Below are 27121 nucleotides of genomic sequence, written 5' to 3'. Positions count from 1 at the left end.
CTGTAACACAAAAATGGGCTCCACTGTGAAATATACTTTTCTCTACAGATGTGGGAGCTTCATCCATCAGTCATATACCCACAGCTTGAAGAAAATGGCAAATGATATGTGGCTGCTATTGTTTTCTGCAAGAAGGGAATCAAAATCAGAATAAATCAATATACTGTTCTGTTCTTTGATCCCATACCTAGTAGTATATCAGACATTCGATCCCATACAGGGAATCATTTTAGTTTTGACCGAGTGCTCTCCAGATCAACGTGCATAATGTGTTTCCTGTAAAAGCAGAGCTGGATATTTACGATAGCTGTTCCTCATCAGATAAGAGCCTGCATCTCTGCTCATAAGGATCGCCTTTCTCTTCACCTCTGTGTATCTCTTTCTTTCTCTCGCCTTTTCCTTTTAGAGAGGGATTCAGGTCTAGTTACAGCTACTGGAAGGGTCTGTTTTTCTACTCCCTCTCTGGCTTTTTAAAGGTCTTCCCGAATGCCTCCTCCATTTTCTTGAACAACACCAAATTACCACTGCCATACCCCCTTAACCTCTGTTAAAATTTAAAATCTAATTCGGTTCAAATACCATTCGGCCTGTCCTAAGCCCTCCATCTTTCTCCCTCTATTCTCTTTTTTTTCTTCTCAGAGTAGTAAACTGAATGTATTTGACAATCGTTAGCTGCATATGTTATAATATAAATATGAATTCACTGGTACGATTGTGCACTTTGTTCCAAGTGCTTTGTTCCATGGAGTGAGTGACCAATGGACCGGATACCACTCATACCTGCAGGCTGTATTTGTCAAAGAAAGGCTCTGGAGCTTTGGTTGGGGTGGGGTGGGGGAGATTTCGGGGAGCAGCCCACACACAACAGCCCCTCTGTCTGCCTGTTTTTTCCTTAGTGGGGTGGGGGAGATGCATGCGGTGCAGACATGTCAGTCTCAGCAGCCCCTTTCCAAATTACCCTCTCTGTGTGTGCGAACATGGGAAGAAGTGTGTGAACATGACTGGCTGCTGAGTGGCAGGGGCTTGTCCTAAAGGCTGGAATGCTTGTCAGATGCTCCACAATCCCCCAAAAGCCTTGCGGTACAAATCTGCTCAAGTGTGTGAGAATCAATATGATGCAGGTTCCTTAGGTTCGGGTTAACATCACATCATTTACTCTGCAGTTAAACCTCACTTTATCTAGGTCAAAAGTGCACCACTGAAATAACGCGAATGCAATGTGTTCAATAGTGACAGGGCTGGAAAACTCACAGAAGATTAAGAGATTAACATGGAGAGTGAAAAAAAAATCTGCTTTGTGCAGAATAGTAGAGGACAAAACAAAAGAGAAACTGAATGAAGTCTCTACTAAAAGGTAAGCGACATAATTATGCTGCCTTAAGGTGGACATTAGCAACATTTTGGCAATTTTCACAGGCAAAAAAGGTCCATTGTCTATTGTTAATAGCGTAGCGATGTATGAAGCACAGCTCACGCAGGAAGACACTTTAAATACAAGCAGCTTTCTGTTGGTCAATGAGCCAGATCTGTGTGTCCACTGAACCCATTGTGAAACCTGCATAGGAAAATCTTTCACATACACACAAAATTCTAGATCATGTGGATTCCTATCTAAAGTACTGTATTTCACCTGCAAAAACGCATCGAATCATGTCAAAGTGACAGCACTTTACAAGAAAATCTGACCTAAATAAAATGCAGCATCACATGTAAATACCAGATTGCATTGCAACAAACTCAGTGGAAAGAGTACCGTTAATATTCATTATTTGCATGTTATGTTTTTTATCCGTATTCCAGTGTAGTGTCAACATGTTTGTCTAATCCTGTTAGAATTAATAGCGAGTTAAGTCTCTTGTACTGTTAGTGTGTTGTATGAAAGTTGTTGCGTATGTAAAACTTTTTGAAATGTGCTGCCAATGTAGGAAGTAGACTTGCAGGTAAATGCAGTTTTATCAGTTTTTGAACCAAGCTAATGTCTTAAACTCATGCCTTTCATCACACTTGAAAGCACACACTTAAATAAAATGCCACAAGTAAAACACACCAAAGAAGAGAGGAGCATGTGTGGCTAAAGGGTTTGTGTGACCTCTGAGCATTGAAAAAGGCAGGCCATCTGATGCCCGTCTCTGTCCACCTGATTGGTTGACCTGAATTCCTACATCAAAAGCACTGCGACGTTTGTCACAGGGATAGTCTACACCACTGGATGACTGGTGGAATTACTATGGTATGATGCATTTTTATGCCTTTGTGTGTGCTTTGCTTTATTTTCAGAACAGAAGGGAGAGAATTTCCAGATATTGAGGAGCTTTGAAGAGCTTCCAACAGGTGTTTTTTTTTGATGAAATTGAAGTGCTGAAATAGGTTACGTCTAGCCTGGCTCCACCCTGGAAATATTCCAGTCTCAACCAACACACTCTAATAGACACACACATGCACAGGCCTAAAGCACTATTGTGACTGAACATGAAGCCCTACCAAACTGACTGATTGAAGGTCTCCCAACTGCAGTCACACAAATATGATGAAATACATTCATGCATGCAGATATAAATGGCCAGAGTGAACCCAATGCTAATTAGACCCATTAAAAGAAACTTGCTTTTCCCATTGTGAAATAAATCTGGTGTCTTGTCAAGCTGAGTAAGGTTGCAATTTAAGAGCATGCCCGTGTAAACATAATAAATAAACACTGTCCATAGCTCTGATTTTACACACACACACACACAAGTTCTGTTCCAAAATCTAGTGAACTGTCTACTTAGCATCTGAAGACATCTGTTTCAAACACTAGGCAGCGTAGCTATGATTAAACTCAGGTAGCATTGCATATTTTCTTTGCAGATCATGAAAAATGATATAAATATATTCTTATTCAACTCAATCCAATTAGAAATCTAGGCCTACTATTTCACCACAAATAATTACATTTTTATTGAATTTTTTTATTTTTAAAATGTTAGCAATTTTGCTAACAGCAAACTCTTATGCACTTACAGCTTACATTTGCCATTCTGTATTGAAAAAAAATTGACTCTTATAATAAAACACTTCTTCATTTGTAAGTTGCTTTGGAAAAAGCATCAGCTAAATGAATAAATGTAAAAGTATGTTGATGTCTATTTAGTCAGTTGGCAGCTCAATGGGTTTAGTAAGAGCTTCAGGCAGCATTGCTTAAATAAAAATCGACCAGAGACACATACGAGACAGAATAACAGCCAATGTGATAGGCAAGACTTTTTTTCTGGGCATTGATTGGAATGGCATCACCCCTGAGATAAAATAGTGATTTGTGTCAATAGGGTGATATGTCTATTTTCTGCTCTCTAATGGTATGAAGTTGAAAGGCCACTGGTGGGCCGAGTTAGAGCACTCTGTAACATCTACTTGACTGACTGGCCTCTGGAAATAAAGTGATGCCTTCATTGTGTGTGTGTGTGTGTCGTGGCGGGGGTGGGGGGGGGGCAGTTCCCTACTACTGACTAATGAGGGCACATCCTCTGATAGGTCCCTCATTATGGAGGTGTTGGGGTGTTAATATGCGGCGCAACTCTCCTTTGCATGATAACAATGTCAGTTTGTACACTGCTCGAGTCCCCGCGTCAGTGTCCCTCACACACATTACTGCAAGAGAGAGAAAGACACCACACTCACATTGCTGTAAGAGCCATTAGCATCCATCCTCCAGCTCCGCTTCAAAGTCAGACACACATACGCACACACCTATACAGCAAACTGGCTGGCAAGGTAAACAGGACACAATGGGCCTTTAGAAAGCTTAAATAAATGTTAATTAGCCATCAGTTTGAGCAGGATGTGCCATAACAAAGTCCCTGGGCACACTCTCGGCCAGAGCCAAGGAGATGTTTTTGGGCTGTTTAACGTTACTGGGACACTGTGTGTTCAAGCAACTCAGTAAACAGATGGTGATTAACCGCAAAACTAAAGCCCAGCGCACAACAGAAGACTTAGTCAGCAATCACAGCATGAGAGAAAAGAGTTATGAGGACAAGACACTGAAATAGACTGAACTGCTATTTGGGGATGGAAAGAAAGAGAGAGAGAGAGGAGAGATGGATACACCTGTGAGTCTGTGTGAAAGCTGGCATAAGCTTGATGCTGGCACAAACTGTTAAAGAGATGACTCAATAGAGCAAAAACATGAGCTTCAATTCAACTGACTGTTTGGGGGGAGATAACTGTGTGATACGCTAGGGCCAGGTATCGACAACCACCTCGATACGATACGCGCTGTGATGCATATGGCACAATACAACACACCACGATACATCTCACTATCATAATTGGATCGTGACTGAAACAGAGCTAAATGAGAGAGACACTTTGCTTGTCAGGGAGACAGAGGGAACCTGAGAGAATCTCATAGAAACTGCTCGGATCGCACTGAGAACTGCTGGATCGCTGATTCTCAATTGAACTGTAGGAAATGATATGATTCAAAACATAAATAATTCAAAAACAAGGACCTTAAGGCATCAATACAATACTGTCTGGAAAAAGAACTGATAAATAACCATACAGGATTTTATCAGCACAGCCCAAATATCACTTGCTAGATTTCTAAAAATCTGTATATCAATACAATACTAAAATTGATTCAGAGTTGGTAATAGAAGTATTTGATTAAAATATTTGAAAGTATACTGAAATAGCTGACTTTCGACTAGGGACCAATTCTCACTATTAACCGGTTGCTTATTAGCATGCATATTACTATCTTATTAGTACATACGGTATATAGTGCATATTCTGCATGACCATACTCTACACCCCTAATTCTACCCTAAACTTATCAACTACCTTAAAAAAATTAGTTTGAGGCAAAAGTCGTGGTTAATGGTTTGTTAATATTGAGAACAGTGTGACCCATTGTTGAGATCTCTTCTGAGCCTCTGTAAAATGGATTGCTATATAAGTTACATATAAGGGTAACACTTTTAGAATAGGGAAAACATATTCACTATTAACTACGACATTTTTTTAAATAAATTCCTAATTTTCTGCTTATTAATCGTTAGTAAGGTAGTTGTTAAGTTTAGGTACTGGGTAGGATTAGGGATGTAGAGTAAGGCATTAATACTTGCCTAATATATTGTACTCGTCTTGACCTTGGGTTACAGATGCTTTATTTTAGGGTCTCTTAACTAGTTGCTTATTAGCAACTAGTTAAGAGACCCTAAAATAAAGCATTACCCATATAAGTTGTATAAATAAATAAAAACTATCATATAGATGTGCATGAATACATTTGCAACCTAAAGCTCTGTAACCCAAGGTCAAGACGAGTACAATAACAAACACCCCCACACACATCCAGACACAGTAAGGTTAAAGTGCAGGATCTTTCTGTTTTTCCATTAGATCTTCAGGCTACAGGCTCTGAAGAACCACTCAATAAACCTGGAGGTGGAGGCCGCTAAAATGGCCTGCTATTCTTTGAGATATATCATGCGCACTCATTTCAGAAGACTGGAAACGATGCCTGCTTTTCTTGTGTTACAACCTGTGCTGCCCAAGTGCTTTTAAGGCTAATGAAAAGCCAGCAGCCGTGAGATGCAGTGAGGCAGAAGCTGTGCAAGTACAGACACACAAAAATACCAGATACAAACGCAGGGTCCTAAACCGTGGCTATTGTCCCTGTATGTCACTGGAGTGACGTGGGCTCTTTGACATTGTCTTAGTGTGTCAACTTGGATGGACCATCCTTTTTTCACCAACGGCCAATTAGGTCAGACACTAAAATGCCAATGCCAGCAGTACTGTCTCATCGCATGTTAGGGATTCATATCATGTCTGTGTGCGTGTGTGTGTGTGTGTGTCTGTCTGTGTACGTACGCATGATATCCTTCCCATTCAAGTGTATTAACTTTCAGTGTGGCTTGTGAAGTGTGGGATTAAAACAAATAAAGCAAATAAAACAAGCGGTACTTCAATTGGCAGATCATTTAAATGTATTAGCATTTTAATGGAAAGATAAGGATTTTCTCTCTTTCGTTTCATTTTCTCACTCTTTTCACTCTCTCTGTTGCTCGTGTAAGCACTTAACGCCGGTTGTTACTAAAAAGCTTTTTTGTTTTGATCAAAAGGGCTTTCAGAAAGCCAAGCAACCCTGATCTCCCCAGCTGACCTGGTGTTTGCAAATGCAAAACCTTTAATCACTGCAAACATTCACATTCTCAACCCATCTCCATACACAGACAGTGCATATTATGGGGTGGACTCAGTTATACCACTGGTTTTCAATCACCTGTATTCTTCAGAAATGTGCTTGATAACAATTTAAAAGCTTTATTGAGACACTCTTCCACTCCCAGGAAGCTTAGATAAAAGAACAATTATTCATAGCTTACTCTTTATACTGATCATAAAAATCTTCTTACATACAGTAAACTGGATCTTTTTGTATAAAGTATTGATGGTATTTCTACACCTTCATACAGAGGTCTGGAAGTTATAAGGAATACTTCTTACAGAAATTTCTCTCTACAAAGGAATGTTATAGAAAAAGGAAGATAAGACTGCCATAAAGTGTCAGCGCTGTGACAGTTCAACCAAATAAATGTGACCCTGAACAAAGACAAGTTATAGTCACAATAATAAACGTTCTTATATCAACTCATGAAATGGGAGCAGAGGCAGCAGTGCACACTGTGAAGTTACTGCGATGCTGCACATTGTCTGTGTGCTTTAAAAAAGAGGGATGACAGTATATTGATGAAAGGATGGGTTTACTGCATCTCAGACCACAGAAGAACAAGATGTGAGTGCCTCTAATTTTGATTTCTGTTTTCTGTCATGTTCAGAGAGAAATGCTAACTGATACACGAATGTTCCTTCATTCTGCTATTAGTAGCAAGCCCCAGAAAAGGCACAGATTTTCTGTGCAGATTTAGAATAATGAAATAAAAACGATCAAATGTATTAATGCTGAGAGTATGATACTTTAATTGAAAGCTGAAAGCATAGTAAAATTAGTCAAACTATTTACTGAATGTACAAAAACTACAGTGTTGGGCTGTTAATGGCTTCACTGTTCTATTGCATCCATTTTGGTGAGCCAGGTTGCATGGGAAAAAAATGCAAAGAAAACGCTTGCTGAATTGTGAATGGATATTATAAAAAATTCAATGGTATTGTTTGGCCTTTTTGTCTGTCTCTGTGAGGAGTGAGAAGTCAAAGCATGAAGCCACTCTCTAACAGGCTCATCTGAGATGGCATTCATAGCTCAGTGCTCAGTTTCACTAATTGTGGGATTAAAAATAACCTGATCCTGCAATCCATCGCGCGGCTGGTCCTTTTTTCTTGCTCCCTTCCGCCTTCTCCTCGTCTTGCTTTCCCACATCCTCTTTTGGAAGAAGAGTAGAAAAGAAGAAACGGTGACTATATGTCATCAGAATCTTCTCCAGTGTGTATGAGGGCACATACACATGCACAGACGATCCAGCGGTTGAAACCGTGCGCCCAAAATATTTCATCAGAGAACGAAAGCCAAGACATCTGGGGATTGTTCCATGAGAGCTCCTCAAATGCTGCCGAGGTGCCACGGCAGACGCCATCAGGAGTGATTCCTTCTCTGTTCCCTTTCCTTCTTTTTCCAGCTTGCAGTTGAGCATTTGTCATTCCATCATCCCTTAGTCTGTTCTATCTCTGTTCTGTCATTACCTGTGTCCCGGGGCTGACTTTTGGCTATTGTTGCCAAACACCAGATTGGAAGGAATGCTTGCAATGTAAGCAGAAGTGTCTAGTGCTTTTTTCTTCATCCAAACTATGCCTTTTGGTCTATGGATGACGACAAGATGGGGTTTTTTTGGAGTTGGGGGGATCCACACTACAAGTGACACAAGACAAAACCTCTCATGTTGCTTAGTGGCTGTAGTTGTAGTTGTGAAGTTACTAGGGATTGGAGTCGGAAGAAATTTAATGACTGTTTCCAATTAATCTCAGTGATTCAGCTTAATGATTCTTTTAGTACTTTTGATGAAATATTTGTGAAAAAAGGAACTGATATCAGAACAGATATTACAGATCAAAAATAAATGTAATATAGCTCATTCAATGCTTTCATGGCTTTTCACAGACTTTTTAGAGGTGACATGAAAGCAATAATTGCTCAAATATATTAAGTAAAATACTAAACAAACAAACAATATGGTAACATATTTCTTGCATTTATCTAGATAAAATTACATTGATTACAACAATTAATCAGAATTTAGTCATGTTTATCTTTACTGTAGTTGCTGATTGCACAACCAGTCATTAAAACACTGAACCCTAAGTAATATAACAGTTCTTGACAACTTACTGTTCTGTAAGTGTGTCACATTAATTCAGACACTGACTTACTGTTCAGATGTATTTCCTTATTGTTTTTCATAAAACACAAACACAGAAAGTCTTTTACTAAAAATATCAGGCTCAGAAGAGCCATTGGTTTATGAATCTGACTACACTGGTCACACTGTAAGTTTCACACTGTAGATTCAGTAGTGTTGTGGCGCCATTGAATAGAAGTGTCAGAGTATTTTAGCATGGTGTTATGTCAGCATCAGCAAAAGAATACCCGCTCAAGGACTAACATAGAGATTTAACAGAACAAAACATAAAAATCATAAGAAAAAACAAAAGTGTAGCAACAATGTTACAATCATATGTAACCATTGTACATGGTGTAAGGATAGACCGGAAAACTCTGCGTTCGAACCTGCTGTAATTAATGTGGTCTACAGAGTATACCCATTTTTTGCCCCTGCAAGCTATATTTTCATGATATCATGGTAATGAATGTCTCTTCCTAAGAGCTAATATGCTGACTAAAAGAAGATATATTGAAACAAAAAACCTTGAGAAGGGGAACTGGTCTCAAAATAAGCCTTTGCTTTGCATTAGCATGCACAGCTTGTGATTCTATCTATCTATCTATCTATAGGGGTTCAGGTCTGGTGAGTTTGCTGGTCAGTCTTCATAAAGCTGGTCAGCAGAAGGAAGCATGAAGTGCTCCAAAATTTTCTTGGTAAACAGGTGCAGTGACTTTGGTTTTCAAAAAACACAATGGACCAACACCAGCAGATGACATTGCATCCCAAATCATCACAGACTGTGGCAACTTAACACTGGACTTCAAGCAACTTGGACTATGAGCTTCTCCACCCTTCCTGCAGACTCTAGGACCTTGGTTTCCAAATGAAATACAAAACTTGATCTCATCTGAAAAGAGGACTGAAAACAGTCCAGTTCTTCTTCTTCTCCTTAGCCCAGGTAAGATGCCTCTGACGTTGTCTGTGGTTCAGCAAATTCCTTGACATGTCTGTGTGAAATGTTGCACCATGTGAAACTGCACAGGTGATGGAGATTTACCGCTGATTACAGAACCGGCTTTACTTACAAGATGCGCATTAAATATTGTATGCGATTTATCGTGCAGCCCTACTATCTATCTATCTATACATACATACATACATATATAATGGAACTTAAAATTACCTATATATACCATTACAACATGACATTTAATTAAATGAAAATTCAATAAATACCATGATCTTACCACCCCATATCTTATGTAGAAATACATTGCTTAATTGCTCTCCTAAATTTAATTCCCAGCAGAATATTTGCCCTTAATTATGCAGAAGGAAAAAGCATCTCAACACATTTGTGATTTTCCCTTGTATAAACATACTTATTTTCTCACTGTATAACATGATAACAGGCTACTTTCGAAACATGAATATCTTGGAGAATAATAACCATTTACGTCATCCTACTGGATAGGGAAACAGCTAACCCCACAAAGGCAAAGTAATTTTGGGAATGAATGTGCATTTGAGTGTGAATGTGTAATAGTCTTAGAGTTAGGGTTAGCTGCTCATCAAGTGGAGAGGGAGATCTAGTTAAATGCAGTGTTCAGTCGCACTGAGTCTTTATGGTAATATGTAATGGTTGTCTCTGTAGGATAGTGTGGGCGAAAACTTTTGGCTGCACTTTCTGCCGCACCCTGCGTGGTGAGCCTGCATGCAGCATGTTGTGGACAAGTCAACCCAAAGAAGTTGTGATGTTCATTTTAGAGCAATCCTGGCAAATCTTCTAATGTTTGTTTGCCTGCATTTTCTGTAATAAATTAAGCTATAATGAATCTGTTTTAGAAGGAACATGTGCAGCCATTTAAGCCAGATCCGCTGCTGCTTCAGCCTCAACATTCTCTCGGAAAAAACATCTTGAAAGGGAATCTTTGGATTTGTAGAATCATGTTTCATTCTCAATGACTGTAATTGTAAATGGTAAGCATTACAGATTGCTCCCTTCTCTTCTAAATCATTATTATTTCTTGCCCAGCATGACTAGAAATGTCATGAAATGTCATCATCCTCATTTTTTTGTCTCCCACAGAGCTCAAAAAAGATAGCAGATACAGCCACTTTCTAAATCCCCTCACCTACATGAATGAGATCATTCATTCAACATCAAACTGAAGTCAATTCAGATTATATGTATATGGATGCATTAAATCAATCAAAAATAACAGTAAATATATTTATAATGTTACGTAACATATTATATAAGTTATTTTCTTATTTTTATCAAAGAAAATCATTGATCACCGTTTTCACAAATATATTAAGCAGCAACTTGATTGTTAAATTAAAATCAAATTAAAATTAAATGTATGCATTTAGCTGACGCTTTTATCCAAAGCGACTTACAGTGTATTCAGGCTATCAATTTTTACCTATCATGTGTTCCCGGGGAATCGAACCCCCAACCTTGCGCTTGATAGTGCAATGCTCTACCAGTTGAGCTACAGGAACACAACAAGGATTTTTGTTTTTGATCCAAAGGATAATTTGACACTGAAGACTAGCATAATGGCTTAAGTATACATTTTATATACATAATATATATATATATCTATTGTATCAATAATATACACTATTATATAACATTCTACATTTTCAAATTTTCTGCCTGAAGAGTTCTGGCTTTTAAAGTCATCCACATTAAAACACTTGTATGCCTTGCACTGTACTGAATTGTACTAAAAAAATAATATTCTTCTAAGAAACCTGTCTGATCAGGGTTAGTTGAAACCAACATCATTTTAATTATACAACTCACTGTCTGTTCTAAGCTGATGGAAATAAATGGAGTAGCAGTGATATAACTGGGCATCAGCAATAAGAAGCTTTCACCCTGAAAAACGACATTAGCAAACACAGTGGATCACACCTCAAAATGTGCTGGCCAGCTGAGGTGACCGCATGGGAGAATATTACCACCCCTCTCTTGCTTTTGCATCAAAATGGAGACTGCTTTCATCAATGAAAGGAGAAATATTTAAGTGGAGCTATCAAAAGACCCTCTTTTTAAACGTTGGACCAGCAGGAGTGCCCAGCTGAATTCAAATAGCAAGAATAAAAAAGAGAGTGAGAAAGAGACTCTGTATGTGTGTATATGTGTGTGCTCACACACATACAGAACGGGCCTCTGAAACTAAAATGGCCAGAGGCAACGGCTCGTGTTTTGAGAGAATCCCATCACCCTGATATCTGTTTTGTCAGTCTCCATTGTATCAAAGTAAATTGCTGCAACATAATTATATGGTGGTCACAACTAAATAAACAGTGTTTAGATCGCTGCATATACAGCAGCCAATGAGCTGCAATAATTACATAAAATATACCACAACATTAGGCGTTACACTCTGTTCTGTTTGGTAAGATTGTATTAAAAAAAATATATAAAAAATACTAATAATAATACAAGAAGGGAAGTGCTACTGTATCTCTGCAAGTCAGAGTTTACATTTCAAGCATTTTATTTTTGGTGTGAGTGTTGTAGGTCTTTCATTTCTTTTTCTCCTCATCCAGCTATAATTACAAGCAGACTTTAAAGAAATGGGTGAAGAAGAATAAAAATGAAAATGATACAGAAAATATGTAGACAAAAAAGCTGCTAAGAAAAATCGCTGCTGCTTCAAAGCCTTTTTGCCAGCCAACTGAGCTGACTGAGGTTCGAACAAACAATAAATACCCAGCCACATAAAAAAGGTCAGCAGAGCATTATCTTACTACAAAAGACAAAAGAAAGAAAGATAGAGAGAGAGAGTTTGATTTATATAGCTGCTGGTAGTGAGGGAGGGACGGCACTAACTACAGTTCCACTAGAGCACTGTCTCACATAAACTCTCAAAATGACTTTTTCAACCTACAACAAGGACAAACACGCACAGAGGGAGAGTGAGTGAGAGAGAAAGACCACTTTAATAAAACTACTGCTACTAAAAATAATCACCATCGTAAATAAAACTTTAACAAATAGGCTTGTTTTTATCCAGAACATGTTAATTCATATTAGTATTGCATAATCACGCCTCTAAAGCCCTATTTTGGACAGAAGCGGTTTTCCACAAGGAGCTTTTCCTCAGGTAAATTTGTGTTTTACAGATGAATTTTGTGATTTTAATGCCATCTGAATTGAACATGTCTGTTTTTCTCACCCCAAACAAAATACAAATACAGAGAAAATAACCTACTGTTTTTTTAGCTAAATCAGACGTCCTTTAAGAAACGAAACTCACACAGAGAACAATGTCTGTGATTGTGGTACATTTTCTTTTTGCACAACACTTCTTATCGTTGGATAATTTAACTAAAGCCAATTTTCCTGTTATGCTGCCTAGTACACTTTCATTATGGATTTATCTTTTCATTTTCTTCAAAATAACAGTCTGTGGTTCTACTCTTGGCATCCCATTCGATATAAAAGATTTAAATCATAAGAATAGTCTGATCACAGATTTCACAGAATTACCACAGAAGTAGCAGAGCCAGTAATGATTTTTTTTAAATTAAATATTTACCTTAATTATACACGTAACATATTAGTAATATTTTTAATCACACACACTACCATTGAAATGGGGTCAGTAGGACTGTTTAATTTTAAACACTGCATTGATTTGATTAAGAGATGGTAAAATAACAATGTGACATATTATTACAATTTAAATGACTGTTTTTATTATTTTAATATATTTTAAAATGTAATTTATTCCTGTGATAGGAAAGCTGAATTTTAAGCAGCCATTACTCCGGTCTAATATGCTGAATCGCTGCTTGAGAAAACAACTGAATTATCAATTTTGAAAATGGTTGTGCTGCTTAATATTTCTGTGGATTCTTTGATTAATGGAACGTTCAAAAGAACAGGATTACTTTGAAATACATAAATTATATTTAAATTATAAGTGTTCCTGTGGCTCAAGTTGTAGAGCATTGAGTTAGCAGCATGAGATTGTGGGTTCGATTCCGAGGGAGCACATGTTAGGTAAAAAATGTTAGCCTGAATGCACTGTAAGTCGCTTTGGATAAAAGCGTCTGCTAAATGCATAAGTTTAATTGTAATTTAAATATATATATATTTTTTGTAATGATAAAAGCCTTTACAGTCAATTTAGATCAGTTTAATACGTCCTTAGATCAGTTTAATACGTCCTTACTGAATTAAAGTGTTAATTTCTTTAAAAAATACTAACCCCATTCTTATTAATTTTACTGGTTTTTGTGTTACAAAACATGACCTTCTGTAACGTCCCACCACCAGATGCTCCCAGTCCTATCTAAACCATTACATGACATTAAAGTCTGTGTTAAAACACAACACACAATTTTGATGAGTTTGTTCATAATCTTTGTTCCATTATCAACCATCCTCTAAAGGATCTGTACATGAGCTCTGAGATGACACCTCACATGGATACTAGAGAGGAAAGAGACTGTTGGGGACAATGGCAACATTTTTCGCACATCTACGACTGGCTATATACTACAGGTTCTCTCATGTGCTTGCACCTCTAACAAATTATAGAGGCTAATTTGCTGGAACATAGGGTGCAAAAGACATTCCCCAACCCCTAAACCCCCTTCAGAAGTGCCCTAGAAAGCATCTATCAGGCCAGCCCTTACTCCTTGCGTCCCATTGACAGTAATGCTCATTTAATCACCTTAATGAGAGCGTGGAACGGCGAGAACAATGATGTGTGGCCGCGGTCATTTAACTGTAGCTTGGATGCTTATGAAATGCCGACTCTCCTCTTCCATGTCAGTGTAATCTCATTTGGAATCTGTTTTACTGCCTTCAGCAGGCACATTCACAAACCTCTGAACAAACTCGCTAGTCTCGCTCCGCGGCGGCTCTGCTTCATTATACATGACTGTGCTGCTCGGTGGATGAGCCATTGAATAGTTTATTTCTTTTCTTTTCTTTTCATTTCTTTTTTTTGGCATGTGTTGAAAGAGCTGAAGAGACAAGAGACAGAAAAAGGGCATCGAGGCTAAAGTGGACATAGTATAATCCGGTTAGGCCACGTCACCTGCTGAAACCAACCGAGGTGTTGAATTGCTGACAAAGAGATTTTCCTCCTGCCGTCTCTCCGGTAATAAACCAATTTGTGGTACTCCACATTAGAGTGCCCACCGCCAGAGACCGTATGTGCGCGTATATTACAGGTCCTACAGAAAACAGTGAACACTATGCACATTTCACTATGAACATTTGCAATAAGAAGAAAAAAAAATCCAATATGGAGGCAATCTACATTAATAAAAACTGGTAAAAAAAAAAAAAAACATGTTTTGGTGCTGGCAGCTTTTCTGGCTTATACTGTACACTAAAAATACATACATGTAGTTCTGTGTGCTGACAGTAAATATAAACAGACTGAGATAAACTACAACAGATAACCCCCACAGAGATGAACAAACCAACTTTCGTTCCCCAACACGAGAGAAATCAATAGAAAAACTGACATATATCTTTTGCTATGTGAAGGTTAAAAAGTTTTCAATTGCAAGCGTAAATCCTTGTTTTGGCACTGCAGATGTTGAACTTGTTTGTTAGTGACAATTGGATTAATATAGAGAGTCCCACCTACAGCAGTATTTGTTTGTGTGTGTGTGTGTGTGTGTGTGTGTGTGTGTGTGTGTGTGTCTGTGTGTGTGTGTGTGTGTGTGTGAATGCATACAAGCATTTGTTGCAAATGGTTGTGTCTCCGGACCCTGACCTCTCTGACCTCTCATTCGGCGCTGACGAATCGTCTATCTCGTTCTCCCTCAACAGCCATTACCGGCAGCCTAGAAGCCTCTCTTCCTCACTAAGCTGATCACTCTGTCATAGTCCAGCACCCAGCACACCGGAGTCTCACACACTCACTTACACACACCAGCAGTCCTCCACGGAGAGTGTAGGTAAACCTAAAATAGAAAATCCTTCTGTTTTCAGTGCTTCTGTCTCTTCATAAACAACACCTAAAAAGAAATAATTTAAAGAATTGCACAGGTTTATTAACATGCTGCTACTTAATACTAATCACGATAAAAGTGATAAATTAATGTCAAATTCCATTAAATCAAACAAGAGCCGATCTGCATTGCACCAACATTTCTTTTTATATAATCTGTTTGCTTCTTTAACTTGTATTTTTTTATAATTTTATATAAGCTCTATCTGAATATACTTTTTTCCTCCCTGATGTTAAATGTGTGTGAATTTGCAAACCCTGTACACTACTGTGTATGGCTCTGTGAGTGTGTGTGTGTGTGTGTGTGTGTGTTTAACTCAGTATCTAAACCATAGTCTGATAACTGTTGCTTAACCAGTAAAATAAAATACAATCAACATGATTTAATTAGGATAACAATAAAGTCTAAAGGAAAAAATAATAATGATTAGAAGCTGCATAAGATATCCTCTGATATTTCTGAAGATGTTTTACTGAATACTTGTGAATATGTGTAATGATGGAATAAATAAATATTTACAAAATACGTTCGAGTCTATATTTCCTTATACGTTAGGAAAAAATATATATTCTTCGAAGACACATTTTTTTACCTTAAGAAAATTGCATAACTTATTACATGACAGAAACATAAAAACAAGTAAAACATACAGGAATATATATATATATATATATATATATATATATATATATATATATATATATATATATATATATATATATATTTATATATACATACAAAATGAAACTAAAATAAAATAATTGTATAATTTTTCAAAGATAAATTATACAATTATAAAATTATTGTTATTTTTGTTTTTAATTGAAAATAAAATATATAAGCATACTGATTTAGAACAAGCCAACAACAACAACAAAATATACAAATTGGCTGTTATATTTGTAAAGTAAAAATACATGCAAACCTGGAAATTTCTGTACAGAGCATGTTTATTTTAAATAAATCTGAAAGTATTTTTAAATTAAGATGATGATCAGAGCTCAGAGAACTCATTTAAACAAAAAAAGAACATTTAAGGACAATGTCTCATGTAGTCGCTACGGATTTCTCAGTGTGTGTAGTTACTTTTGGATTTTAGTAAATAATAAATATGACGATGAAGTCTGCCACATCAATAATTCCAAAACTTCCATAACCCAATTTCAGCGTGTTTGTTAGTGTGTGTGTGTGTGTGTGTGTATAGGTTCGGTCTCTGTTATCAGAGTGGTTGGCTGTGATAAAACAAGAGTTGTGATGAGAAAATAAAACAGATCAATAGTGTCTGGGATGTTATCTGGGTTTACAGTGGTTAGAGCCTCAGCCTTTCTGCTGTCCAGAAGGACCTGGCTGTTTCTAGATGTTTCTTCTTCATGACAGCAGTATGGAGAGCGTTCCCATATAGACACCGATCTATGCTTATTCGACTTGCTTATTCCACACACACCTCATCCCTCATCAGCCTCTCTTTTTTATTCTTCTTGCTCTTCATTTATCTCAATCTATATGTCTCGGTCACTATCTTTGTAAACGATGCTGTGTATCTTTCTCCACCGCAAAGTATCTTTCATTTCATCTTGCTCTCACTTTACATTTTCTACTTTTCAAACCAACATCTATTGTTTCTCACAGATACAAAATAAGCACAATGAAAATGATAAGAAAATCAAACTGACAGCTCTAAGAGATATTAAGAGGCAAAAGAAAAAAAAAAAGAAGGAAAAAGAATGGGCTGCTTTATTAACAAAAGAGGAGCTGGTGCGAAAAATGTCAATCACTCCCTCTCTTTCTTGTACATCCCACATGTTGCAATTCATTTCAGTTTTTGATTCATATTTTTCTCCCCTTTTTAATGAGAGAAAGATATTTCTGAAGAAATCTTAAAGAAGGCCGGTGATGGCAGACGGAGGGCGGAGATGCCTGGGCCGTGAACCGCAACATTTTCTCTCACTTTTTTGCTTTTCCATTTAAAGCGCCACATGCACAGCTCCAACCCAAACCAATTTGTCCCTCCATGAATTAAATATGAGGCTCGGTAATGTTTAAATGAGCAACCGAGTCACGAGCTCGCTCAAACTGGCTCCCAATGACCCGATCTGCTTCCCACCTAGGGCGTCCAAAACACCCTTCATCATCATCAAGTAATAAAAAATAATAAAACAAAAAAATATATGGATAAGAAAATGTGACCTGGCTCGTTTTACAGCACAGTAAATCAGCCTATATTACTGGCTGGTATCAAAGGTAATTGAAACTTTTATTCTTTGAGTAATAGCACCATCTCCAGTAATGCACTCCATCAGCAAAATTACTGCACACACTGAACATATATCACACAAAGCAAAAAGGGGCTCTGGTTGCTAGGAGATTTCACCCCATTTGTAAGAGACAGAGAGAGTAATAGGGAGATACGGGAGTATGAAGTGAAGGTGGGGTACAGAAAGGGAAGATGGCTTTCTCTTGTTATTTTTCTCCCTTGAAAAAAAAAAAAAAAAAAAAAAAAATAATCAAACCATTTTTTTTTTTACTTTTGCTCCGAAATCGGTTTCCTGTTTAGAATCAAAGGATACGAGCATGATCATAAATCAAATGTGAGTGTGATACAGGGTTTAAAGTGGAACCATAAACTAACGCCTGCTGCAAAAGGGACATTAAACACCTCCGCACATGGCCTAGACTCAATAACCAATCTGACAGCTTATTCCTCATGGCACAGGGGTCACAGGCTCTGCGTTGCATTTGATACACACAGCGGACCACTTTTTCCTCTTCATTCCTTCTTTGCGTGTGAAGCCCCACAACTGAAAATCATCTGACGGTATGAAAAATGCAGGAGAAATTCAGCCAGACGAATGTGCAAAGAAACACACTCTCACGCACCCATTTGCAACTAATTTCAACCTCAATTGGAAAAACAAACAGAGAGACAAAAAAGTGGTGACATACTCAAAGAGTCTTAATTAAACGACTATCCTGCACATATCTGCACATCAGTGAAAAGCTATTCCGACCAAAACCCGTAATTACACTTTTCAGAAGGGTGCAAATATCGGATCTATCACCATCCATCAAGTGGGCCAGGGGAGCGGATGGAGCGAGCGGTTCAATTGAAAAGGTAGCAAAGCGTGTGAGAAATTCCACGCTGAAGCTGTTTCCTATTAGCTGTACTGTAAATGTCTATTGTGGAGCGGCGGCACGTGGCAGTCGCACAAGCCACCGCTCTCTGTCTGTCCTCCTCCAAGCTAATCAAAAATGAATTGAGAGAAAATAAGAGGAAAAGAGCATGTAAACGAATCGGCTAATTGTGAGTGTGTTCTGAAGCATCACGATCGGGGAGGCTTACAGAGGATGGAGTGATTTTAAGAAATGCCGCACTGCCTTGTAGCATCCTATTAAATTTGAATGCAAATAAAGTAAAAAAAAAAAAAATAAGAAAAAAAAGAAAAAATAGCATTATATTAAATAATTAAAAAATGCACTGGAGTTTGTGTCTTAATGTTTCTGTTCAATTCAAGCTAGCTGATTTTTGTACTCAATTCAAATTACAGAACTGCAATAGATTCACTAGCCACTAAAACACATGCACTCAAACACACGCCCAGATGGTGAAGATAAAGAAAAAATGAATGAAAAGAGAAATCGGACAAGCAGTTTGCACAACAAGATTCGGACAGCGGAACAGTTAAATCTAGGAGCATGCAATGATGGGGGGAGAAAGGGGTGTTGTTCAGATGTTACCTTGGTCAGGGCTCCTCCAGCGATGACCTGAAGGGTTAAAATGAACCCCCCACTCCAGGGCTGTAGAGGGTCATCAAGACTCAGCTCAGAATACTTAACGTCCTCTTCCCATTCCGCAGACACACACGCACTCACACAGCCGCTCTCACACACACATGCACAGCAGCCAGACCTGCGCGCGGCACGTATAAGAATCAGTGTTCCAATGTTCCCACTGAAGAGCGAAACTCAAGGTGGAAAAAAACTGAAACAAAAAGATGAAAAACGCAGGATGACAGCTGACAAAACAGACACAATCGGTCACAGAGAGGTTAAAGAAGCATCTTGTGTTCTGATTATCACTCTCTTTCTAATACTCTACGCTGTTGCTGCTTTCTATCTCTGTCTCTCTCTCTCACTCTCTCTCTCTCTCTTGCTCAAGCGGAGGCTGTGCTGATCGCAGAGGCTGCTGATGCACTGGGAAGTTTGCAGACCTCGATGGAGCCCCCGTCACGCATGGCTGGTCCCAGAACACGCTATTGGCCGAGCCTCTGTCAATCCGATACTCGGGGGGAGGAGACAGCAGTAGAGGTGGGATGGAAAAGGGAGGAGCTTTTGGGCTGCATTAACCATTTGAAAGCCAAAAGAACTGTTCTTTCCCCAAACACCCCCCGAATGTGTGCGCACACGCACACGCACACGCACACACACACACACACACCTTCAACACAAACACAGACTCCCCGGGTCTGCAGCTGTTCCTGCTGCTGTTGAGGGGGAACAAGAAAGCCCACCTTGACACAGTTCTTTCCTTCTAAAGTTTCAGTCCTGCTATTCTTCTATAAACTCTCTTTAAAACATTTCTCGGCATACAATCAATTCAGAGTACAATCCAGTATTTTTCCTCACACAAAAGGTTCTTTACAATTAGCAAAACAAGGCTCTATTTGTGAACATGCACCCTGTGTTGAAAGCCCAGCAACTAATTGTAATTATAACAACCACAATTGTCACCAATTACACTTTCAGCCATTTCACTGGTGCAAAAATAGCAGAATCATGCAAAACAGAAGAGAGAACTCAGAGACTTCCAGAGTCCAGTGGCCCATAATGAAAAGCACAAGTGAAAGTTCGAGGGATATTTTATTTGATTAAGGAGCATGGCTGAGAGCGGGTCCGGTGTGAACAGAACATATTTGTGCATAAATGCATGACTTTATGATCACCCCCTCTGGGCATGTTTCAGGACAGGCCATTAGCCTTTCTACTCCACTGAGAGAGAGACCGAGTTCCACTACATTTCGATGCTGAAGAACTTTTTTTTGTTTTCTGACAAGTATTTTGCACAGGCCGTTACTAAATAATAAAGTATTGTTCTGGACGGCTGTGTCTCGGGTTCTATTGGCTCTACTTGGCATGATGGAATGTGGGATATTGATGTGGCAATCTTTAACTTTCTAATTATTTGCTAAAGCTCAAGTGGCAGTTTAATAGAGTGATAAAGTCCATAACTAAATATATTCTTGCAAGCATTTTTTGGATCAAACTGATTATCAATGTTCTATGTGTAGAGATTTACTGAACGCTGAAGACTGAAGGCACCAAACGTACTTGCTCTAAACATTCTTGCATATAGACTATGTAAGTGTGTGTGTGTGTGTGTGTGTGTGTGTGTGTTGTTATCCACCACAGTTTAAAAGTCTGGGGCTGTTAAGATTTTTAATCAGTAAAAACAGTAATACTGTGTAATATTATTAAAATGTGATTTAAATAAATGTATAAATTAATGTAAAATATTTATGTAAAATGTAATTTGTGTTAAATGTAAAATATTTTAAAAGGTTTTAAGGTGTCATTTATTCCTGTGATGCACAGCTGAATTTTCAGTCTTCAGTGTCAAATAATTCTTCATCATTCACTCACAAAACAGTTGTGCTGCTTAATATTCTTGTGGAAACCAGGTAATCTTTTTCAGGATTTTTTGAGGAATAGAAAGTTCAAAAGGACAGCATTTATTTGTAATAGAAATCTTTTGTAACATTATAAATACATTTCCTGTCACTTTTGATCAATTTAATGCATCCTTGCTAAATGAAAGTAATAACAAAAAAACAACAACAACAAAACTGACCACAGATCTTTGAATGCTAGTATAATTCCCTAAATGCTATTAAAAATCTTCCTTTGTTAATATCCATGAACAAAAAAAAAAACATTCCTAAAGACAACTGCAAGTTTACTTTTAGAAGTATATTGAGTATTAGATATAAGTCTATGGCATGTTCTTAGTGAATGTGAGTGTTTCTCTTAGCTTGTCTATTTACACAGACACACACGTTAGATGATCCTACACTTCATCTTCACATCTGAAGGGATCTGTAATGAGACACCTTGGAGATGCACGTATATACACACAGCAGTAACTGAAAGACGTATAGCCAAACAGCCATTAATATAGGACAGCTCACTGTAAACTATTCTGCATTTGGTTAAACTGTTAAAATTTGTCTCAAAAGGGCTTCTCCGCAAGGAAAGGGTTATGAAGAGGCTGATCAATGCCTGCTTTAAACAAAGGACTCATTAAAGCCGTGCATGTGGAGAGCTCGGAGCGGCTGCGACACATCACAGTAAGCGTGACTCAACTATTGCTCTCTTTAATGATCGCTGTAATATAATTCTAAACGCCCTCATCGCTCTGCATGCACACGTTTATATTTTTGACAGTAGACGTGATATATGTTGTGCTTTTTTAAATTATGTTTTCCCCATGCCTCTCTGCTCCACTTGCCTTTGTAATACAATGCAGATTGCACTTGTTTGGGGGGAGAGCGGGAAAGAAACAATTTTTCGTTCTATTGTTCGTCGTGTTCAAAGCTCTACGGATAAGCTCGCTGGGCCATACGAGTGCGGTTTCTGCTTTCCATAAAAAGGACGCCACTGTTGAACACATGCGCAACCTGCTAAGCTTGACTTTAGCACTGCGCAGAGTGTATGTACGGAGCAGGTTGCTGGATCATTAAGTTGCAAATTAAGCATAGTTGCAGAGCACGGACGAGTATATCCATCAGTCAGTGAATTGTGAGGGCCTGTCACCACAGAGAAACAGATCCTACCGTCCGCTAATCCGCCCGGGGTGCCTTCTCCTCTCTTGTGTCCCCAGGTACTGCACTTAACATTCAATTTTTATTCCTATTTGCTTGCTTATTTGCCTGTATGCCTGCCTATGCCAGCTGTTTACCATCTCCGAGAAAGTTGTGTAATGAGGTAAACAGTCCACTCCGTGGTGACAGTGCTTCGTAGCGACGGAGGGGGGAGATTGACACGGCCGATGAGGAGAAGTGGGGAATGACTGACAGCTGATGGGGATTCGTCAAGGGACGACGACAGGTGGGTATGCTAATGCTGGTCACGCATGTACAGTGAGACCGTCCTCTATTACATTCTCTTTCTTTTTCACTCTCTCAGCCTCATTCTCATATTCCCACTGATGCCCCCGCAGAGCAGGCCGTGGAAAAGAGAAGGCTGTTTGCTCACACCGTGCCAGTCCCAGCAGCCCCCGGTGAATACAGCACCCCGCCAGCGCTCTTAAGCCTCAGCGCAAACAAGCCACATGCACGCACCCTGTTTGAACTTTCTCCTACAGTTGCATCTCATCTCTCTGTGTCTTCTGGGTCTTACTGTCTTTTGTTTCTTAATACACACACACGGATATTATAATTGATACTTATTTATGGCCTGGCAGAGCTGTTGCTTAAATTTCCCGGCCCCATAGCCCAAGCCTGATCGGTAGGCCATATCACAAAAAAATTAAAAATAAAAACCTAGCTGTGCTCCCCGAGAGGGTAACTACAGCACACTCTACTTGGACAAAAACAAACGCTGATCAAAAATCTGTGAAAAGCATGTGTATGCTATGTGTGACTTTGATAGGTATTGGTGGTCAAAACCCCACAGCCATCCCCTGTGGACAGTGCTCTGTGTGGGGTGCGAGTTCAATAAGGGGTCAGCATCAATCAGAGGACATGTCACTTTGCTTCCAGGCTCGACTCCATGCTGACAGGCCTGAAAGCCAAATGTAAGACAGGGTGTGACCTTGGAGGTCACGAGGGGTCAAGTGACTTTGAGGCTGTGGCAAAGAGACTGCTGAGTTTTCCGATACTAATTCATTTTTTCCTAAACCAATAATAGGAAGATGGCTTTTAGTGCCTGGGAAAGGTTCGATATACAACACGGACATAACCACTCATGAGATTTACTTAAAGGGCAGATAGAAATTTAGTTTAAATTCCCTTTAAGGGCAGGCTAGTTTAGTGTCGTAGATTAATATGCCGCTAGAGTCACAGATGGTTCAGCAACACGACAGCCAAGCAGCAGCTGCTTGCGCCATGGCTGGTGTGGCATCAATGCATGGTCTTCACAGTGGCCTGGGCAAAAACACAATCCCTGCCTTTAGAAAACAATGGAAAATCTGGTTCATATCAATCTTGAAGTAAATGGGTGCTGAAAAACTATTTAGCTTACATTGTTAAAATAATCTGGGCACAAAGAGGGCTGTAAAATACTTACATACACCCACACCTGCGCAGATTAAATTAGAGCCTTCTGTAATGTGGTGTGACGGTCTATTAGTGCAATGTTTCACCGGTAAATACAGATATTGTTACTGCCAAACCTGTAGATGAATCAGATGACATGTAACAAGGCATAATGGGCTATTGATTTTCTAACCACTCAGAGGACATTGTCGAAGATTTAATGGACTTTGGATTCTTAATATGCCTTAATATTAATAAAAAAACTATCTTTTTTATGTTAAGACCTTGCACTGGTCATAGTGCTTTACTCGGCAGAACAGTAAGTGTTGTATTTAACTGAATTGTATTTTAAAGTGCTGCCCAATGATGCAGGGAAATCAACAGTGTGACTTTTCTATTAGATTCATACAGCAGGGCTTTGTTTGCAGAGAAAAAAAAAGAATTATACAGCACAAGGCCTGACCCATTCACTCAATAGCCATAACCACGTTTAGAAATGTGACACATTGTCAGGACTCATTAGAAATGCACAATTGTGTCTTGTAAAGTGATGCTGATGGAGATGGCAAACATGTCTCAGTATCTCTGCGTAATTAGATGCAAATTAGCGCCAATTTCAGACAACTCTATTCAAACATCAAACAAGACACCGTAGTTAATTATAACTAAGACAGGAGGTAATTTAGGCCCTTGCCCTCATGCAGGTGTGAACAGACTTGCTAAAGGAGGAGAGAGAGGTGAGATAGAAGTGTGAGAGGAGTGAACGCCCATTTAAAGTGGCTGTTGATTCACTCCTACCTGTTTCCAACTCTGACGTGCTAATTCACAACAGAAGGTGCTGGCAAAAACTACCTACACCAATTATTGCACATTTCTTCATTAGTGAGTGGGGGCATTAAAACTGATGGAAAACTAGCTTAAATTTAGAGAGCTTAATTCATTTCTTTTCCAGCCGTATCTTTGAGCCTCGCAGCACTAATGGGCACGCGCTAAGATTAACATCACAACACCAGCTAGCCTTTAAAAGCTTTACTTCACAAAACTTTAAAGAAGAACTTCTTAAGAAGTCCAATTACATGCAATTATCAAAACCACTGTTGCAGAGGGTTGGCGATTTACGCTCAAAAAAATTGCGACTGAAATGGCTTCCATGTCAATGTATTGAGTATTAGCTAAAAATTATTCTCTGACTGATATTAGTATACACAAATAAAAGCTTCCAAGCCCTTTAGCGCGTGCCAAATGATGCCGATGCTGAACTACAGCTGAGCTGTCTTTTTAATATCCCCCACAATTCTCAAATAATGACCGCCCACAGACAGATACACTTTTTGAAGCGAGGTCCAAATCCTGTCTCCAGAGACAAAATCAACAAAAAACAAAACAAAATAAAAATCTAACCACAGAGCTCCCATTTTCCTGTCCATTTGATAACACGGGGGCGAAGCTGTGGAGCCTCATTTCCACTGCCCAGAACAAATGAATATTTCTGATGAAGCAAATGCATATGCAGGGAAGGCTTACGTGCAATGAGTCAATAGGCGTCTCCCTCAGAGAGTCTCTTTTCTCTCACTGAGCATTGATCATGTGCTACATTTGCCTCCCGCTCACAGAATGAAAGAAAAAAATGAGGGTGTATTTACAGGGGCTTGTAATGATATCATATATCAGACTGACCCACTGGTGTAATGATTTTGCAAAAATACCTCACTTAGAGAAAAACAGAGGACAGTCCATGCTGAGATGGACTGTCGCTGAACAGCCCCTTCTAACGGATGCTGTTTGGAAGCAGGGGAGGAATATGAAAACGGGGATTTGTGTCATGTCGTACGATGCAATAAACATCTAAAAAATCTCTTTGAGATGGCAGATGGAGCTTGATGCCAGAGATTTTCCTCTACAAAATTCATGAGACTTACCATGGTGCTGCTGCTCGTTTCTTGTTGACGGTGGGCAAACAAGTCGTTGTGATTTTAGCTTCTTAATAGGGCTATCCATCAAATGCAATATTTCATTTTTTGATCACAATTATTTATAATATTTATAACAAATCTGAAGATTATTCCAAGATATTACATTATTACATTGAGGCAGACAAGTAAATCATTGAACATGATGTTTGAACATGAAAACTTAAGTCAATACATTTTTTATATACCCTTGAAAGTCCTGTCACATCCAGCTAAGTAGTTATTCTCCTGTATGTCCTGTTTGAATAAATCTACAGAACAATGAGGGTTGTACTGCAGCCTTATTACAAAATTTGGATACACTTTATTTTAAAGAGTCCTTGTTACAATGTAATTATACAATTACTCAGCAATATTAAATAACGACATGCACTTACTGTATGGTTAGGGTTAATATTATGGTTTGGTTTAGGGTTACTTGCATACAATAATGCATAATATATTGTTATTATAATAGTAATTATATGTAATGTGTAATGGACAGTGTAAAATAAAGTGTTATCCAAAATGTCTTTATAGTTCAGTGGGCAATAATATTATTGTATTTATAATTAACCAGATTACAGAGCCTCCACAGAGACGTGAGCAGAAAGACAGAGTATCTATTGTCACTAGAGCTTGCTCTTTCTCAGAGAACTGGAATATCAATATTCCACCTTCTCCAGGAGATGTGCTCTCTTATACGCTCTCACTACAGAACATTTTTACCTCTCCTTTTCTCCCTCCTGAACCATCCCTCCGTATCTTGATGTATGTGCACCCCATGCAGCTCAACACAAGCTGGATTATGGGGTGGGAGGTGTAGGCAGGGGGCAGCCACAGCTGGTGCTGTCCCTTACGAGAAGAGACTCCCTGGGGTGACCCTTGTGAAAGAGGGAGGCTGGCTCAGCTAAGCCACTTCATTCAGCGGCCCCACGGCTCCCTGCCGGGCTCAGGCCAGGGGCTACACTGAGTGAAAGAGCAGCAAAGAAAAGGGCAAGGTTAGAAATGGATAGAAAGACTGAAACAGGACTAAAAAAAAAGCAAGACTGGGTTTTGGAAAGGGGGGCGATTGGTGGCGGTCATATTTTATTTATTCATTTTTTTGGACTACTCTTCTGCTGTGGTGCGAGTCATGCAGATCACAGATAATTGTTGCGCTGTCAGAAAGATTTCCAGCACGGCAGTACGCCGATCTAACCCACAGAAGGGCTAAATAACAACAATCACCATGATCATAAAGAGCAGAGCCCATGCTGGAGAATTCCATTCACGCTAATCAGGAGTCCCACTGTTTTAGTGCGTCAGGCACAGCACAAAGACCTGCTAGCAGGACGCCCGGCCCGCCATCACAACTGCAACCTGGCTAAATGGAGCAGGTGATTTCCCAGCCTCCCCCTGGGCCCGGCCAATCATGCTCACAGGCAGGTGGAAGGGAGGGCGTACCAAGGTACACGGCGAGGGCAATGCTAAAGAGTCCATGTGGTGGAAGCAGAGTGCAATGAAAGTGCCGCTACACCTCCACACACACTGCGAGCTTCATCCCTGCTGCAGGTAATAACAGGTTTGCAAGACAAATGAGGCTGCAGATAAGAAGGTC

General features: G+C 39.1%; 1 protein-coding gene across 8 annotated transcripts in view; it reads right to left on the bottom strand.

Moving 5' to 3' along the window:
* tenm3 (teneurin transmembrane protein 3) overlaps positions 1-27121 on the bottom strand; it is a 289016-nt gene that overhangs the window by 144858 nt on the left and 117037 nt on the right. The window contains exon 1 of one of the 8 annotated variants that reach the window (XM_059554323.1): positions 19059-19518. The exons of 6 other annotated variants lie outside the window; for them this stretch is intronic. The gene's annotated coding sequence lies outside the window, so the exon portion shown is untranslated. Of the gene's footprint in view, positions 1-19058; positions 19519-27121 lie in introns of those variants that run through there. One more of the 8 variants, XM_059554324.1, reaches the window with a different exon arrangement.

Source organism: Carassius carassius, chromosome 7 (genome assembly GCF_963082965.1).
Source record: "Carassius carassius chromosome 7, fCarCar2.1, whole genome shotgun sequence".
In the NCBI taxonomy this organism is placed as follows: domain Eukaryota; kingdom Metazoa; phylum Chordata; class Actinopteri; order Cypriniformes; family Cyprinidae; genus Carassius; species Carassius carassius.
Note: the sequence above shows the minus strand (reverse complement) of the source record. Positions and strands in the feature narration are given on the sequence as shown.